The sequence below is a fragment of the Melanostigma gelatinosum genome, assembly GCF_949748355.1.
Source record: "Melanostigma gelatinosum genome assembly, chromosome: 21".
NCBI classification, from domain to species: domain Eukaryota; kingdom Metazoa; phylum Chordata; class Actinopteri; order Perciformes; family Zoarcidae; genus Melanostigma; species Melanostigma gelatinosum.
The window spans coordinates 14,232,091-14,250,118 of NC_136654.1; the positions used below are offsets into that span (position 1 = coordinate 14,232,091).

Here is an 18,028-nt window from a genome sequence, read left to right on the forward strand (position 1 = left end):
TCCAAGGCAAGCCAGAGCCAGCCCTAACTATAAGCACTATCAAAGAGGAAAGTCTTAAGCCTACTCTTAAATGTGGTGAGTGTGTCTGCCCCCCGGACTGAAACGGGAAGCTGGTTCCACAGAAGAGGAGCTTGATAACTGAAGGCTCTGGCTCCCATCCTACTTTTTAAGACTCTAGGAACCACAAGTAACCCTGAATCACTGGATCGCAGCTCTCTAGTAGGGCAGTATGGTACTATAAGCTCTTCAAGATATGATGGAGCCTGACCAATTCGGGTTTTGTAGGTAAGTAAAAGGATTTTAAATTCTATTCTAGATTTTACAGGGAGCCAGTGCAGAGAAGCTAATACAGGAGTAATATGATCTCTCCTCTTAGTTCTTGTTAGTACACGAGCTGCAGCATTCTGGATCAGCTGGAGATATTTAAGAGACTTATTAGAGCAGCCTGAAAATAAGGAATTGCAATAATCTAGTCTAGAGGTAACAAATGCGTGAACTAATTTCTCTGCATCACTTTGAGATAGGATGTGCCTGATTTTTGAAATATTACGGAGGTGAAAAAAGGCAGTCCTAGAAATAAGTTTTATCTGAGAGTTGAAAGACAAATCCTTATCAAAGGTAACTCCAAGATTCTTGACGGTGCTGCTGGATGCCAGTGCAATGCCATCTAGAGAAACTATATCATTAGATAACTGATTTCAGAGGTGTTCTGGGCCTAGTAGAATAACTTCAGTTTTGTCTGAGTTTAACATCAGGAAGTTGCAGGTCATCCAGGTTTTTATGTCCTTAAGACACGCTTGCAGTTTAGCAAGCTGGTTGGTTTCGTCTGGTTTGATCGATATATATAATTGAGTATCATCTGCATAACAATGAAAGGTTATAGAGTGTTTTCTGATAATATTGCCTAAAGGAAGCATATATAAGGTGAACAAGATTGGTCCAAGCACAGAACCTTGTGGAACTCCATAACTGGCGTTGGTCTTCATCGAGGCTTCATCATTTACATAAACAAACTGAGATCGATCCGATAAATAGGATCCAAACCAGTTCAGTGCGGTTCCTTTGATGCCAATATAATGTTCCAGTCTCTGCAACAGGATGTAGTGGTCTATAGTGTCGAACGCAGCACTAAGGTCTAACAGGACAAGAACAGAGACGAGTCCTTTGTCTGATGCGATTAGAAGGTCATTAGTTATTTTTACCAGAGCTGTCTCTGTGCTATGATGCTTTCTAAATCCTGACTGAAAATTCTCAAATAAACTATTGTTACACAGAAAGTCACACAACTGATTTGCAACTGCTTTCTCGAGGATCTTAGAGAGGAAGGGAAGGTTAGAGATCGGTCTATAGTTGGCCAACACCTCTGGATCCAGAGTGGGCTTCTTAAGAAGAGGTTTAATCACAGCTACTTTAAAGGACTGTGGTACATGACCTGTTACTAAAGACAGGTTGATGATATCTAATAAAGTTGTGCTAATTAATGGTAGCACTTCTTTAAGCAGCCTAGTCGGTATAGGGTCTAAGAGACAGGTGGAAGGTTTAGACGTAAAAATTGTTGAAGTCAATTTGTCAAGGTCAATGGGAGTAAAGCCATCTAAACATATATCAGGGTTTACAGCTGTTTCTCTATTTGTGGAAAGATTGGTCGAGGGCAGGAGATTATTAATTTTCTCTCTAATAATTATAATCTTATCATTAAAGAAGTTCATGAAGTCATTGCTACTGAGGTCTATAGGGATACTCGGCATAACAGAGCTGTGACTCTCTGTCAGCCTGGCTACAGTGCTGAAGAGGAACCTGGGGTTGTTCTTATTTTTCTCTATTAACGATGAGTAATAAGCCGCTCTGGCATTACGGAGGGCCTTCTTATATGTCTTAAGACTGTCTCGCCAGAGTAACCGAGATTCTTCCAAGTTAGTGGAACGCCATGTTCTTTCAAGTTTTCGCGATGTTTGCTTTAATTTGCGGGTTTCAGGGTTAGACCATGCGTTATACCATGCGAGGGTTATACCATGCGAGTGAATCTCCTTTGTTTTACCAACTTCTTTTTTAAAGGAGCAATAGAGTCTAGTGTCCTTCTCAGTGAGCTTGTAGCACTGTCGACAAGATGATCAATCTGGGTAGGACTAAAGCCAGCACAGGAGTCCTCCGTCACATCGAAGCATGGTATTGAGTTAAATACAGACGGAATCACTTCTTTAAATTGAGCTCCGGCACCATCAGATAGACATCTAGTGTAGTAACTCTTGCTTAACGGTGTACACTCCGTTAGTAAGAATTCAAAGGTTATTAGATCATGGTCCGATAGAAGAGGGTTCTGTGGATAGACTATTAAATCTTCCATGTTAATGCCATAAGTCAGAACCAGGTCGAGAGTGTGGTTAAAACAGTGAGTGGGTTTCTGTACATTCTGACAGAAACCAATCGAATCTAATAATGAGATAAATGCAGTACTGAGGCTATTGTTCTCGACAGCCACATGAATATTAAAGTCACCTACAATAATTACTTTATCTGTTTTAAGGACTAGACTTGATAAAAACTGAAAAAAATCCGATAAAAATTCCGAATACGGACCTGGGGCCCGGTACACTATAACAAATATAACTGGCTGTATTGTTTTCCAGGTTGGGTGTGAAAGACGAAGAACCAAGCTTTCAAATGAGTTATAGTCGAGTTTAGGTTTAGGGTTTAATAATAGGCTAGAGTCAAAGATGGCTGCTACTCCACCTCCTCGGCCGGTGCCTCGAGGAATGTGAGTATTGATATGACTTGGAGGAGTTGATTCATTTAGGCTGACATATTCATCATTACTCAGCCAGGTTTCAGGAAGACAAAATAAATCAATATGATTATCTGATATTAGCTCATTTACTCGTAGAGCTTTAGATGACAAAGATCTGATATTTAAGAGTCCACATTTAATTATCCTATTTTGTTGTACTGTTGCGGTAGTTTTAACTTGGATTCAGTTATTTAGTTTCACTCCTCGATCGTTTATTTTTGATTTAATTGATTTAAGTGGCCGTGGGGCAGACACAGTCTCTATGTGGTTTTGCGTGAGTAACTGCTCTAATGGAAGCTCAGAGGAGTGTGTACTGCAACTCTGCTTCCTGGTCTGATCTTTGGGTTGTCATGCACCAGGTCCATACAGAAACTGGGTCAGATTTGCAGAGATGAGATCTGCTCCATCTGCTCAGAGCTTCCCAAACACATGCATCCTCACCAAAACCATCCTTTATCACACTTCCTCCACCACCGTCTCATGTTGTAGGAAGTGTTTTAAATAGTTTTGCTGTTATTAAACGCAGCATCCATTCGCTTCAATCCCTCGAGGATTTACTGTTCACTGTGGAGGCATGAGAGAGAGGCTTTCTTCAAGAATTCATAATAACACAAGGAGAGTAATAGATGTACAAAAGCTCATTTGGTTGGTGAAGTATGGATTTAAACAAAGACCCCCAGCGAGATTCATATCGGGGACGATCCCTACGTGGCATCAGTCTCACTGGGCCACGGGGGGGCCCTGAAGAGCCTGTTCTCGGGTAACTTAGTCCATCATCCAGGCGCCGTGTACGTGATCTAATAAAGATACTGAATGCCTCTCTCTCCTCACACACACAGCCACACACACACACACACACTGTACTTACTGAAAACACACACCAGGTGTCTGCGCTACAGGCCGGACGACCCAGAAAGTCTTGCTGTTCCAGTTCCCTCAAACAATCCATCATGCACACTAATGGGACGTGAGGGGACATACTTGTGTCCATACAGTCACTGCTGTGTGCGTGGCAGTACAAGATGTTTATCTTTATATGTCCTCCTCCTCCTCCTCCTCCCTGCTCATCTCCTTCCTCTTCTTTTATCTCGGACACTTGATTGAACGCTGAAGCAGCTGTTTGAGCTGCAGCAACGCAGCTCAGAAATTGATTTGTTGCTGCCTGTCAATTACGTTTTTAGCATAAATTAGTAAATAATTTTTTTGAAGGAGAAGATGTGCGCAATACAAATTGAGGTTTTCGAGTATCTCAATACTTCTTCGTTATTCTTCCGTTAATACATTGTGAAAGTTGAAACGTCCCGTTGGGTTTGCTAAATGTTTAATCTGGCTTTGGGCACAGTGGTCACACGGCTACAGTAATCTTTTGAATATATACCGGTAAGTAAATATTGTATTAAACACTGGATCCTTCTCATTTGGTTCCAGAAAATCACAATGAGACATCTTCAGAGTTGTTTAAGCCTGTACATTGCAAAAAACAAAAAGTAAAGAAATGCCACAGAAATGCTGAAATAGAAAATATTTGGTCAGTGCATGAATGTTACGTGTACACATTCCTGTCAGGAAGTACAGACACGTATCGCTCCTCACCACTGAGCTTTACCACTTCAGCAGAAATCAGCTTTCTTTCAGAGATCATCGCAGGGAAAGATCTCCGCTCAGCTTAAGCAGAACAAATCCTACATGCACCGCTGTGGCGCCGCGACCCAGCGCAACGTATCATCGCCGTATTTCCGCCTGTGACGCCGCACTAACGCCGCCCTCAAGTCTAGACCCCCATCAGGTCCCCGAGGTCCACCGCTGGGCTTAATGGAGCGAGGCAGAGCTCATTCACTATTTATGTCACTTGTGTTCTCCTGAAACTCCGAGAAGAAGAACATCCCTCTTCTGAACTTCACTCACAGAGCTGTGAGTAAATCCTTTTGGGCGAAACTAAGGTCGCTTTTGATCTGACGGTTTTCGAGTCGTCATGTGGATCCGGGGGTGTTGGCTGAGTCCCACTTGACTAATGAGAGCTGTGGGCGCGGCTGCCGGATCTGCCTTTACACACCGTGTGCCCCAGAATAGCCAGTTAATTGATTGTGTTGAAGTCACAACACCTTTTCCATCTCGGTTGCCACAAATCCATAGATGAGGGAATTATTTCAACGCCAGCGGCTCGTATTTAATGTCAGAATCCCACTCACCTACGCTCTATATTCTGCATTGCTTTCTATGGGGAAACGGGGCTTGGGAATCTGCTTTATATGATTGTAATGCGTTGGCACCTCTTCAAATGTGTTTCCTCCTTCGCTTGTGTGACATGAGGATTTTCGATTTGCATTTAAACAGACCATCAAATATAGATGCATTAAAGGACGGGTTCAACAACACTCGCGCGCACACATTTACATTGAAATAGGTTTCGCCCGCTGTAATCCTTCCCATTAAAAATCCCTTCCTTTTGCAATTGCAACATACAGAATCCACAGCCCTCGTTGTCGTTGATACGAGGCCTTCAGTTCTTCTTCTTCTTGTCGCTCCTCTGCAGCTCAGCAAGGGAACACTGCCGACGCCACAAAGACGGAATTCTGTGTAAAAGAATGAAAGACGTACGCTCTTGTCTAACTCAGACTGCTGACATATTTAATATATGTCTTTGCACATTCGAGGGCTTTACACAATACTCAAATATCACTAATGCTACAAATATTAGATCATTATTTATTTGGGGTACACGATTTGCTACGAATTGGTTGCCAATTTCTCAAAATAGCAACCTGGCAACCCTTACTATCGAGCCTGTTTTAACAGCACAAATACTAACTAGCACTGAAACAAGTGGGAACACGTCATTGACACCTTTTCATAAGCAATTCGGACTGCTGAACTTCATACTTTGTCTTTAATATGCCGACAAACAAAGAGCGGGGGCTTCGGGGGTGAGTTTTAGTTGCACCTGTTCTTCCAGACAGTTGTGTTTCTCCAGAGTTGAGACGGACTGCATTCCTCCCCCTATTGTGCACATGCGTGTGTGCACGCCTGCATGCGCCCATGTATGTGCTTTAAATCAAACATGCGCAGGTCCCGGTGTGAAGTCAACCAAGCAGCCGTTCTATCTCCGTCTTCTTTGTCTGTCTCCCGTCTCCGTTTCTCTCGTCCTCTCTTGACTCTGATTGAGAGGAGCCTGTGGGTAAGAGCACGCAGGGGTCAGCGGGTCAGACTGACGCAGTGCTGAATAGTTTTTAATAATGGAGGAAGAGTGTGTGCGTGCCTGCGTGTCGGGTCTGACCTTTTCCGTGTGCATGCATCCATCCATACAGTATGTGTATGCGTGCGTCTGCACGCATGTTTGTCTGTGCTTCATGCGTGTTGGCGTCTGCACAGGTTAATGCAGTGTGATTTAAACGTATGGGGGCATGTTGGTGTCGTCAGACGCGGCTTCTTGTGAACGTGTGAAGGAGCCTCTCCTCACACGCTCACACATGGCAGTGTGTGTGTTCTCCAGAACTGCTGTTCTGAATCTGGTCGAACAGGACTGTCCCGCTATAACAGTTCATCCTCATTCTTGTCCCCCGTCGAGCAGCAGCATAACCCCCCCCCCGTGCATTTACAGCTCAGACGGGAACTATCTAAGCACACATAATGTTCCATTTGTCCCACCAGTTTTTCTTTTATCTCCAGAAGGCGTTACATGTTTTACATTTTACATGAATCAGTTTCATCGACCGCACTTTGCCGAACTAACAGTGACAGGATGATGGCGAATGCTGAACCATTCATAAAAGTAGCACAGGTACAGAAGAGTCGTCATGTCAGCGAAGTAGGGACGCACAATGATATGGGCATGGTCTTATGTGGACTTCTCATTGTTTCCACCAAACCTCTCATTCAGATTATACAATAAAAGAGCTAGTCCATGAAATGTTTAGTCTGATATGTGTTTGTTCGCTTTATCCTTCAGGACAGTGATGAAGACGTATGCGTCTGTGTTTCCCTCATACTAACATCATAATCATCATATACAGTTTGCACATCCACGAGAACTCTTACATCTATCTCCAACAGCTTCTTTTTATTGAGCCTGTCCGATTGTTTGGCAGATTCTGACCCACCAGGGCAGCAACACAAAGCGGAGGTGATGGTGATGGGCTGCTGACAGCCCTCTAACCCTCTCCTCCTCGTCTGAGGACGCAGGGCGGCTCACGTTATCCAACTTTTGCTGCATGTGCTCTTTTATTTACACTCCTGAACTGATCAGAACACGAAAACATGTTTTCTGAAATTATTTTAGGCGAGAAACAGTCGGTGCAGTAACAGAATCTAGGTTCATAGTTGATCAACGCTGCCTAGTTTGACTGTCTGATGCGTCAGCGGCTCCTCTGATTGGTTGTTTATCTTCGGGCATGGTGAAATCTTGAAAGTGCCATCAGGAGCACTAACAGGAGGCGAAGGAACCAGATTTTTGAAGGGAAATAACCAGCGTGCTGACATGACGATATATCATCAGCACTCATGCAGTCTCCAGTCGACTCGCTCCCGAGGCATCTGTTGGACAGGTGGAGCCTGTTTGAATCACTCTCAGCTGAAACACTGACGGAGACTCTAAGATACGAAAGCGTGTTTAGGCAGCCCAGAAATTCATCCTGACATCCAGCACAGCTCTATCGCCCTGCTCTGTGTGCTTTCAGCGCTAACACACTCTCTCTCACACACACACACACACACACAACCTGGACATGTGGTGACATGTGGACAATTTTCCTCAAGCTCTTGGGGCAAACACACACACACACACACACACACACACACACTGGCGGCAAACTCCGGATGAACTCATACACACTACAGAAAAACACATCTTTCTCATGCGCATACAGTACTGTGTCTGTTGCCTTCAGACTCTGACAGCTCTGGCTCTTGCCGCGTTTCACCGCCGCTTCTTCTTCCTCCTCTTCTTCCTCCTCGTCTTCTTCCTCCTCTTCTTCTTCTTCACTTCCTCTCCCGCCACCCGACCATTTTGCTCTGTTTCTTATCACCGTCCTTGTGTTTGTGCATCAAAAAACTGTCAACTGCCGGTTCGCTTGATGCACTCCGACAGTGTTCAGACATCGAGTTGATTTGTAGAACAATGAGGAGTGTGTTTTGGACCCGCTGCATGTGTACAGCACGTGTGTGTGTGTGTGTGTAATAGCTAGTCTGTGTTAGCGTTCACATGTGGGCAGCTGTGTGTGTGTATGACGAGGGGCTTGGCACTAATCACATCCAGGACCACACAGGCACTCGGGTGGGAGCCTGTGGGAGTCGGGGGCCCCACGGCCCACAGTTACCCCAACCAAGACAACCACCTTCCGGCCTTTTGGGGCCTCCTTTACCACCTTCTCCTCTTTCACGGATTCTGCCGGCCGTCAGGAAAAGATGGAGACTTTAGCGTGAGGTGGAGGGGGTGTGGTTGTGGCTCTGGGGCGCCCAGGGGCCTCACCAGGCCTTGTAGGCTTCAGTACAGACTCCTGAGTGTGTGGGGGGGTGGGGGTCATCAGAGGGGGTTGGATCTTTTGTGAGTGAGCGGTGTGGTCTCTTTACAGTGTGTTTTATTGCTCATTACAGAGGAGGCTGAGATGTGGAGATGAATGGAAGGACTTGGGGGGGGGGGGGGGGGGGGGGAGTTCATCCCAGTACTCCGCTGTACTTAATTAATTTGTGAATTAAATGTTGACAAATAATGCATGATGTTGCCCCATACTGAGCACAGCGTGGAGTGGAAAGGTCAACTTCAAGTTAAGTCCACTCTTGCTCGTGGTTATATTTGTGCCTGTACACAAGAAGTAGTGCATGCATACTGGACCCACCTGTATGTACGGTGCCAGGAGCCGCTGAAGCCACGCCCCTCTGCCATGTCCACAGTTTCAAATAGCTGAAGTCCACAACCAACAGCTATTCCAGACCTCGAGACCATAAAACCTGCTTCAGTGAAGAAACAAGAGGAGCTGCTGCATCTGAATGCTCCTCTCCCCCCTCTGAGCTCAAACAGAAACCGCTTCAATTTCTTGAGGCTTCGCTATTTTGCTTCATACATTTGCACATACTATTCATGTCGTTTTTATTTGTGCCAGTGTTTATACGTCTGACGCAAGTCTAGTTTGTTGTATTTGAGCTGAGGCTGGTGCCTGGATCCCAGCCCTGTTTGTGAACCCCAAGAAACTGAGAGTGCAACACACACACACACACACACACACACAGTTCTCACTACTGCCAGGCTTGTGTAGTGCAACACTTGATATGCACACACACACACACACACACAGTACTCACTACTGCCTTGTAGTAGTGCAACACATGCACACACACACACACATGCAAACAATTGCTGTTGTTTCGCAACCAATTTTAAATGTGCAACAAACTCTCATGTAAAACAGACCCGTTAAAAACCAGTGCTCATAGAACGTCTATAGCGAGTTGATGTATTTACTCAGCTTTTGTATATTAAGGGAAGTAAACTAAATGTAATGACATATTTTAGGAAAATATGAAACCGCTCATCCTCTCAGACTTCTAAGATTTTCCCTTTGTTACACATTTTCATGGTCTTAATTTCACCCTTTACAGTTGTTTTCTTTGGGTTTTCAGTCAGAAAACAAACATGTACCGTCTTTGTTTGTTTACTCATTTCGGGGGAAATATACTGTATGCTGATAGTTGATCGCCTTTTTGGGGGGTTTCCCCTCTTGCTCCATCTCTAATGTGGGAAAAGGAGACCTCTCCCCGGGCTGTTGGCATGGCAACATCAACTGTGTGTGTGTGTGCGCATGCCTGCGTGTGCACTAGAGAGATGACAGGAGGGAGGCCTGTGTGTGCAGGTTAGGCTCATGGCCCAGACACACACACACCCAACACCTCTCCCCCATGCTGCTATGTTGCCATTGCCAGCTCTATCTGCCTAATGTTGGATACACGCAGGTTTACACACTAACACACATTGCTGTAGTAATACAAAAACACACGCACACACACACGGAAAATGGAATTCCCTACTCTGCTAGCCCATCTAATTATACCACCTGCACACACACTCACACCTTTCTCAGAATGAAAGTTTGGCATGACCACTGCCTCCAAACATTTTCTAAAGTTAAGATAACTGACCTTTAAAGGGGACACATCGTGCTTATTTTCAGATTCATACTTGTATTTTGGGTATCTTGTAGAACATGTTTACGTGCTTTAATGTTCACAAAACACTTTATTTTTCTCACTTTCTGAATATACCTGTTTTCTTCCTCTGTCTGAAACGCTCCGTTTTAGCGCCTGTCTCTTTAAGAGCCTTGCTCTTTTCAAAGTTTGTGGGTCGGGAAGACACTCCAGACATCCAATTGTGTGTGCACAGAATAAATGAGTTCTTCATGATATTGGGGGGGGCACACATTCATGCGGCGTCCAACAGTTTCACACACCGTTCAGTTTTGACTTAAGGTGGGCTGACGAGGAAATGGGAGACAGGAGGCTGAACGTGTGTTTGGGAGAATCGGGCGGAAAGAGTACAGAGTGATCATGCGCCACCTTAAGAAGGGGGGAAAAGAAAGAAAGAAAAACTGCAAGTGGAGGAAAAGAGAAGAAGTGGGGAGAAAAAAACAGAAGTGAGCAGGATTTGTTTTCCAAATGCAGTCACATTCTTGGCAGCACCTTAGCTTGTCCTTGCCAGAGGAGGGTGGGAAAAGGAGGGAGGGATGGGAGAGAGAGAGCAGATTGTTTTTCTTTTTGCTCCCTGCCTAGTGCATTAAACGTTAACATGTTAACGTATGAAAGTACAGCTATGGATGTACTTTGATCTTTGGCCTTGGCTCACGTCCCCTATCAGCAGACACGTGTGAGCTTCCTAATCTTTTTACAATGTACGCAGGTCATTTAAGTATACATTGTATACATTGCCTCATTTAGCACCTGCTGACAAAATGTACTTTTCTATATTTAGTCCTTACATTTGCACAAACCAATCACAGAGTGTCCTCGGGTGTTTCTCCCACTGCGTCCAGCCGGCATGTTGCGTCCTTCATGGGACGATAAAGCGGTGAGGATGAGCGGCTAATGCTGGTAGCGACGAAGGAGAGGCTGGTAGCATCGTTAGCTCGGTGTCACTCGCATATGAGACAATGAGACAATGAGACACCTGGGCACAGATATGTAAAAGTCAGACAAGACAGACACGCTGAAAGAGACAACAAAAACAGAACTAGTTTGTGGTCATTTTCCGTCTTCATTTGCAGTCGTTTTGCATCCCGTGGTTATTTTGTGTCTATTTGTGGTTGTTTTGCTTCATTTTGTGTTTTTTTGAATGTCTCTTTGTAGTCCTTTTGCACCTTTATGTTGTCGTTTGTCTACAAAACTGTCACTTAAGGGGCTCTTTTCCCGGGAGACCCGCTCAGTAATCCATCAACATTTGCAACGTTGACGTAGCTCGAGCAATTTTGGCGTGATGTTAATCTAGGAGCAAATGTAACAAATGTCAAAGGGGCTCTGCTTTCCCAGGGGTTTTGTTTTTCACGCCTTTATCATCATTGGTTCTGAAAGTGACACACAGACAACCGGAGAGTTTGTGAAGGAGGTGAAGACAGATGGAGAAGTGGTGACGTAAAATCTGTAGAAAAAGAGCCCAAAAAAACAGTGTTGAAAGAAAGATAAACGAGACGAGGAAAAGAAAACTGGAGAAAAAGGACAGATAAGGCAGCGTGATCGCTGGCGAATGAGCAGAGCCAACAAACACATACAGATAACTGCATTAGTGTGCCATGCGGCCCCGTCAACCCCGGCTTGGCTGGTGCAGACGTATCTATATGCACACCGAAACACGCACTGCACATGCAAACAGAAGAAGAAACATAGTGTTACCAGGAGTCAGGGTAGGACACTGTGTTCCCATTTTCAGCAGGGCGACGTGGACGGCTTTAGAGCCTGTACTATATAAAGACTTACAGATACACAGCGGTACAGACGCCCTGCTCTCACATACCAGAACCAAAGGACGTGTCGAAATGTAAATGGACTATTGTTTACATGTTTGACATCTAAAATGTGTGTGGGACACATGAGGCGAGCTGACTGCCGCTGGTCATGGCGTGAAAAGCTTGCTGGGTCAAAGTAAGTCAAAGTTCAAACGGTTTGAAACCAGAACGTCGTGTTTTGGAATTTATTTTCCTTGCACCGGCCGCAGGAAACTGCTGAGTCGTGAGTTATTGCACCCATCGTGATAAATACATGGATGTACGCCGTTTTTTGGGTGAGCATGCGTTCTTGTCCTTTACCTGCACAGCAAGCATGGAAACCCCCCAAAATCCCCGCTGGTGTGTGCACATTTAGGTTGGACATTAACGTTGTAGTGTATGCAGTATGTCTTTGTTTGTGCGCGCTCAAGGCCACAAGGTCAGGTTTTAAAGAAATGGCTGCAAAGGTAGCATTGAGTCCCTTTGTTGTGGCCTATTAGCACCTATTAATAATGCCCTGACAGTAACTAGCCAGAGAGCGAGCAGAGACGGAGAGTGAAACATGATCTCTCTGCTGACGACTACTCGTGACCCTGGGGTACTGACCCTCTCTTCCACTTCTCCCACTGCATGCGCCACATCAACTATACTGGACCCCGGCCCTGTTGCATTACTTAACCACTAATTGCTCGGGCCACCTTTGGGAGTTGGGAGCGCTGACCCCCCGCGTCTGCTGTCATGGTGTGAATTTTAAGAAGGGGTCCTCCTCAGGAGCTTAAGGACTGAAACCATCCTCCTCTGAGGTTACATGAAACCTGCTCCTCTATAATCCGTCTGCGTTCACGGGGGAAAGATGCCGTAAAGATCGCTCATGAGAAGGTTTGACATGAAAGTCTGTCAGTGTAATGAGAAAATTGCCACATCTGAGCTGACTTGTGATTTGCTGCACATCAGAGCACTGCAGCTGCTGCAAGAAGCACGTAGTGCTTCTCAACAGGTGTCTCGTGGCCTCGGCTGCCCCCCTTTGAGTTCAAATAATTGGTCAAAGAGCCCTGAATCAATATGCAATTTCACAGCGAAATCGCAAGACTTCATATTTTTCCAAATTGGGGTGCGACTGTGACATTTAAATGAACAAAGTGTGTTATCATAATTATGCAGACGACACACAAATCTACATAACTATGTCACCAGGGGACTATAATCCCCTACAAGGGCTGGGTAACTGCATTGAACAAATCAACAACTGGATGTGCCAGAATTTTCTTCAATCAAACAAAGATAAAACAGAAGTAATTGTTTTTGGTACCAATGACGAACAATTGAAAATCACCGCTCAGCTTAAATCACTGATGTTAAAACCCACAAACCAAGCCAGAAATCTAGGTGTAGTTATGGATTCAGACCTCAACCTGAACAGCCATATCAAGACAATTACAAAATCAGCCTATTATCACCTGAAGAATATATCAAGGATTAGAGGACTTATGTCTCAACAGGATTTGGAAAAACTTGTCCACGCATTTATCTTCAGCAGACTGGACTACTGTAACGGTGTGTTTACAGGTCTCTGTAAGAAGTCCGTCAGAAAGCTGCATCTGATTCAGAACGCTGCAGCTCGAGTCCTCACTAAGACCAGGAGGGTGGACCACATCACTCCAGTTCTGAGGTCTTTGCACTGGCTTCCTGTCCAACAAAGAATTGACTTTAAAATCCTGCTGTTGGTTTACAAAGCACTGAATGGTTTAGGGCCAAAATACATCTCTGATCTGCTGCTACCTTATGAACCATCCCGACCCCTCAGGTCGTCTGGGACCGGTCTACTTTCTGTTCCCAGAGTCAGAACTAAACATGGAGAAGCAGCGTTCAGTTTTTCTGCTCCACATATCTGGAACAAAGTCCCAGAAAGCTGCAGGTCTGCTGAGACCCTCAGGTCATTTAAATCAAGATTGAAGACCTTTCTGTTTGCTGCTGCCTTTAATTGAACCACGTTCAATTAATATATTAATCAATTTCCTGCATTTCTGCATTTTACTACTGAATTTTATTTCTTGCACTGTTTTTTAATGTTTTAATGAATGTTCTTAATTGTTTTTAAATCTCCTTTTATTTTGCCTTATGTTTTGATGCTTTTAATGGTTTTATGTGAAGCACTTTGAATTACCTTGTTGTTGAAATGTGCTGTACAAATAAACTTGCCTTGCCTTGCCTTAAACGGACAAAAATCTGAAAGGAGTCGTGCCGATTGGGGGGGGGGCTTTCCTGTTCTGTCCCCTCATTGAAGCCATTAGCAAATAAAAGTAATTCTCAGCTTTTAGGAACTGTTCTGTTAATGTGTCACACTTTGTCTCATGGACTCATCTGCGTCCGTCTTGATTCACGTGACATCAAACTGGAAACATTCACTCTCGTGAAGCATCTTTATTTCCTCCGAAAGGTGAAAAGTGAAGCCAAAATATCCCGGATACGGGAGCTGCCATCTTGAGATTTTGACTGAAACAAAGCAAGCTTTCCCCTCATAGACACTCCTTATTCCCTGTACTTTTGTTAATAATTGTGTCATTACTACAGCTAGCAAACTTTCAAAGAGTCTCTTCGTGAACTTAATTGACTGGAAACATAATTCCTAACATTGTTTCAGTGTCTTTAATAATACCTTGAATTGATATCTCCCCATCACAACACAGCAAAACGCCCTTGACGTAGCGGTTTGTTTCTGGTGTAGAACCTCGTTTCACACCGGCCTGCTTCGTACTGATGGATCATCACTGTCTGAAGAACAGAGGGGCATCGATCTCTTTGGCCTGGAACGGAGCAGGTCATGTTTCATGAATTCTTCGTGTCTCCGGGCGTCAACGTGCATTCGCTAGTTATTCTTTTGATACGTTTTCAAGGCTGTGTTTCAGAGCACGCAATTAAAGGTGAACCTTTTTTCCTTGAGGGAAGATGCCAGTTTTTGCAGCCCAATTCAAATTTGGAAGCCGTCCTGGAAGGGAAGAGACTCAAGGTGCATGTGCTGAGACGTGTGTGTGTGTGCGTGTGCGTGTGCGTGTGTGCGCGCTTTACAAATTTAAAAAAAATCTGAGAGCTGACATGTAATTGAACCTGTCAAGTTGACGTTTGATCGCCAAGCAGCAGTTTGATTGGTGCTCAGTGATTGCAACTTTCCCGATGTTGTGGATCACAAATGCAGCATCTATGCTCTACTATGAGTGTGTATCGATCTACGTTTGTATATGTGTGTTTGTTCGAGCCGATACAAGCTAATTCTAACAAAGTAGGTGTGACCGCAATAGATGCACGCTTCCTCCGGCGCGGTGATACATCTGCCGGATGTAGAAACAAAATAGTTCCTACACGGAGCTGCTCACGACAAGGTCCGTAGATTATCTCCAGTAACCGGGTCATGATTTCTAGAAAGAACCATTGCTTTTCATCTCGTCCCGGTACATTAGAGAGAAGGCAGACATCTCTACGGACGATGTCTCCAAAACCAGACGTCAACCAAACGGTCTCGTCTGATAAACGGCATGTAAGAGGTAAAATATGTGCTTTGGATTTTGGAGTGAACTGCCCCTTTAAGTAAGACTTTTAATAGCCTCTGGGTATACATGCTCTACATTATGTGAGTGATACGTCAGACATTATGCTGTCAGAATCTCCTAGTCGCATCAATATGTGGGCGATTATTCAGTTTGGCTCCGTTTCCATCCCCGAAGCTTCAAAGTATCTCTGCTGCCATTGGAAGGTCACCAAGACTCACGTTTCCACTGAAGACATTCATCAGCTCTTTAAAATGTAGGGGTCATGTGTTGTTTCAATTTGTTTCTTGACACGCCGCATGTTCCCGTTTTATTGCTCATTGCTCTGCACAGACCATAAATGGTCGTATAACGAATCCGTAACTGATACCGGACCTGTAGGATCCCAGACACTTATCTCTGGATGTGCACTCGGGCTTGAAACCACCTGAACGCCGCAATTCTGCCTCCTGACACGCCCCGTTCTCTCGTCCTGTTATTCGTCTTCCAGCTCTGATAAGCGGGTTTATTTTGTCTCCGTTCCAACGGTGACCTAAATCCACTCTTTTCTTAACCTTTCCTCATCTTTACCACATGCCCTCCTTCACAATATACAGTTTATATTCTATCAATCTCTCTTTGTCTCCATCTTTCTTTCTCACTCCTTGTCTCCTCTCCTCTCCGTCTTTCCACAGCTCTAGTATGCTGCGTACTCCTTTTCCGCCCCAGACCAATTGGCAAACTGTATTTTCTTGCCCCGTCCTTGGATACATGGGATATTAATACAAGCATAACTTCCTTGGTGGGGGCAAAGGCGAACGAGTACATGCAAGGAGACAGTGGTTAAGAGGGTGACTACTGTGTGTATGTGGCCTTCAGAGCGGGAGAGTGTGTCCTTACAAAGATTTATTACGCTGCGATTTGTTTTCTGGAAATACCTTGATGTCGTGTTCTAGCTGGCTAGCTTCTACTTAGCTGCAAACTTTACAGCACGTTTGGTCCTCCTGAATGTTGAACGCTGTAAAGAAACGCTTCACAACCGACACTTTGTGAACTTGCTGAAAAAAGGGGGAGAAACACGTCTCGTATTGAGACTCTGGGCGATGATGAAGCTGACAGCGCGGCCCTCAGGGGTCAGTAAAGAGGACTCACTGGAAACACCCACCAGGAGGCTGGAAGCTGAGGCGCTGGTTCCACTAAAACAGTTGTATCCTCTTTTCAAGAAGGAATTATGTGAAGAATAGTATTAGTACTCATACTCATCCTACCTTTGCTGCCACTGAAGCTGCTACTAACAGCAGCAATACTCGTAGAGTCATGGCTCTAGAGACGCACAGAGCTCCGGAAAGGGTCGGCATGGTCAACCAGGTTATTGATTATTGATCTGGAATTTATTTTTTTTAAGTTCTTTTTATTTATTTTCCGTTGCCAATGGAACAATTTCCCTTTCTCTTCAATCCCCTCCATCCCAGTGGGATAAACAACTAATCAGCAGCGCTGATGCCAGGCCCACTTGTAGAGGCGCCCGGCTGCTGTGTGCGCGACCTTTTGTTTTCATGACCACAAATAGAGTTTGTGTGTTGAGTGCGTGCTTGAGAAACGGGGTTTGAGCTTTTCAATTCCCTTTCAATACCTCAGATATGTATGCAATTGATTTTATGAATCAAAAAGGACCACTGCACATTCTTTCAAGAAAGGAAGTCTTCTTGTTGGGCTGCATCTCACAATTATATGAATTCAAAATGTTATAGAAAATAACAAAAATGTAGAATAAAACACGAGCCCGAGAACCTCTTCATTGTTCTTGTTTTGTTCCAGCAGTTCAAAACCCAAAGATATTGAATTTATAAAGACATAAAACAGAAAATCAGCAAAAGCATCCTCACCAGCTGATCGTTGGCCTTTTGCTTGATTGATTGCTTAAACGATAAATAGATAATAAATGTTGTCCATTACTTTTCTGTCGAACCACAAATTGATTAATTGAGTAATTGTTCCAACATTTATTTAAGAATAAACTAATTGATATCCTCATCTCGCCTCATATTTACAACTTTAAATTCAAATGATCATTATTTTCTGAGCTTCCGTCGGCCTCTCACAGAAGGTTTCGCCGTGTGAATCATTCTCCTTCTGCTGTAAAATGACTCCAAAACAACTCCTTTGCCAGCAGAGAAATGTTTGTTTTGAATATGTATGTAATCTCTCTATTAGCAGTGAAAGCACTAATAATATCAGCCATGTCTGAGGGCATTCTCAGGCCCTGTGTCCCACTGTTCCGGATTAGAAAGGCATTGAACCAGGGATTAGCGGGGGAGAGAATAAAGCCTTCCTTTGACAACAGGGGAGGGAGGCAGAGGGCTAATGGATCAAGACCCTCTGAACACACACACACACACACACACACACTCTTTCACACAGATCAGCTGCTCATCTCAAAGCTACTTAACCCTGCGCGACAGGTGACATTCCGGAAGAAGTTTTCAAGTTGTAGCCGCAGCGGTTGAAGGTGACGGAGCTCCCCTCTGACCTCCAGGCCACCGTACCACTTCTGACTCCGTGTGTGGCTCCGAGGAACCCCTCTGCTTCCCCTCTCTGACCCGCTCGTCTGTATGTCGTGTGTTAGAAGCCTCACGCTTGCAGTTGCATTCATTTGGGTCGGGTCGTTTGGCAGCTTCCTCCCCAAGACACTCTTGAGGGAATCCATCAGTCTTTGTATCACAAAGATAAAAGCAGGATCTTCAGCCAACCTTTGAAAATCA

At 44.6% G+C, this 18,028-nt stretch overlaps 1 protein-coding gene across 1 annotated transcript in view; it reads left to right on the forward strand.

The window, feature by feature from the left end:
* LOC306794541 (thyroid hormone receptor alpha-B) overlaps positions 1–18,028 on the forward strand; it is a 128,559-nt gene that overhangs the window by 82,108 nt on the left and 28,423 nt on the right. The window lies entirely within an intron of this gene.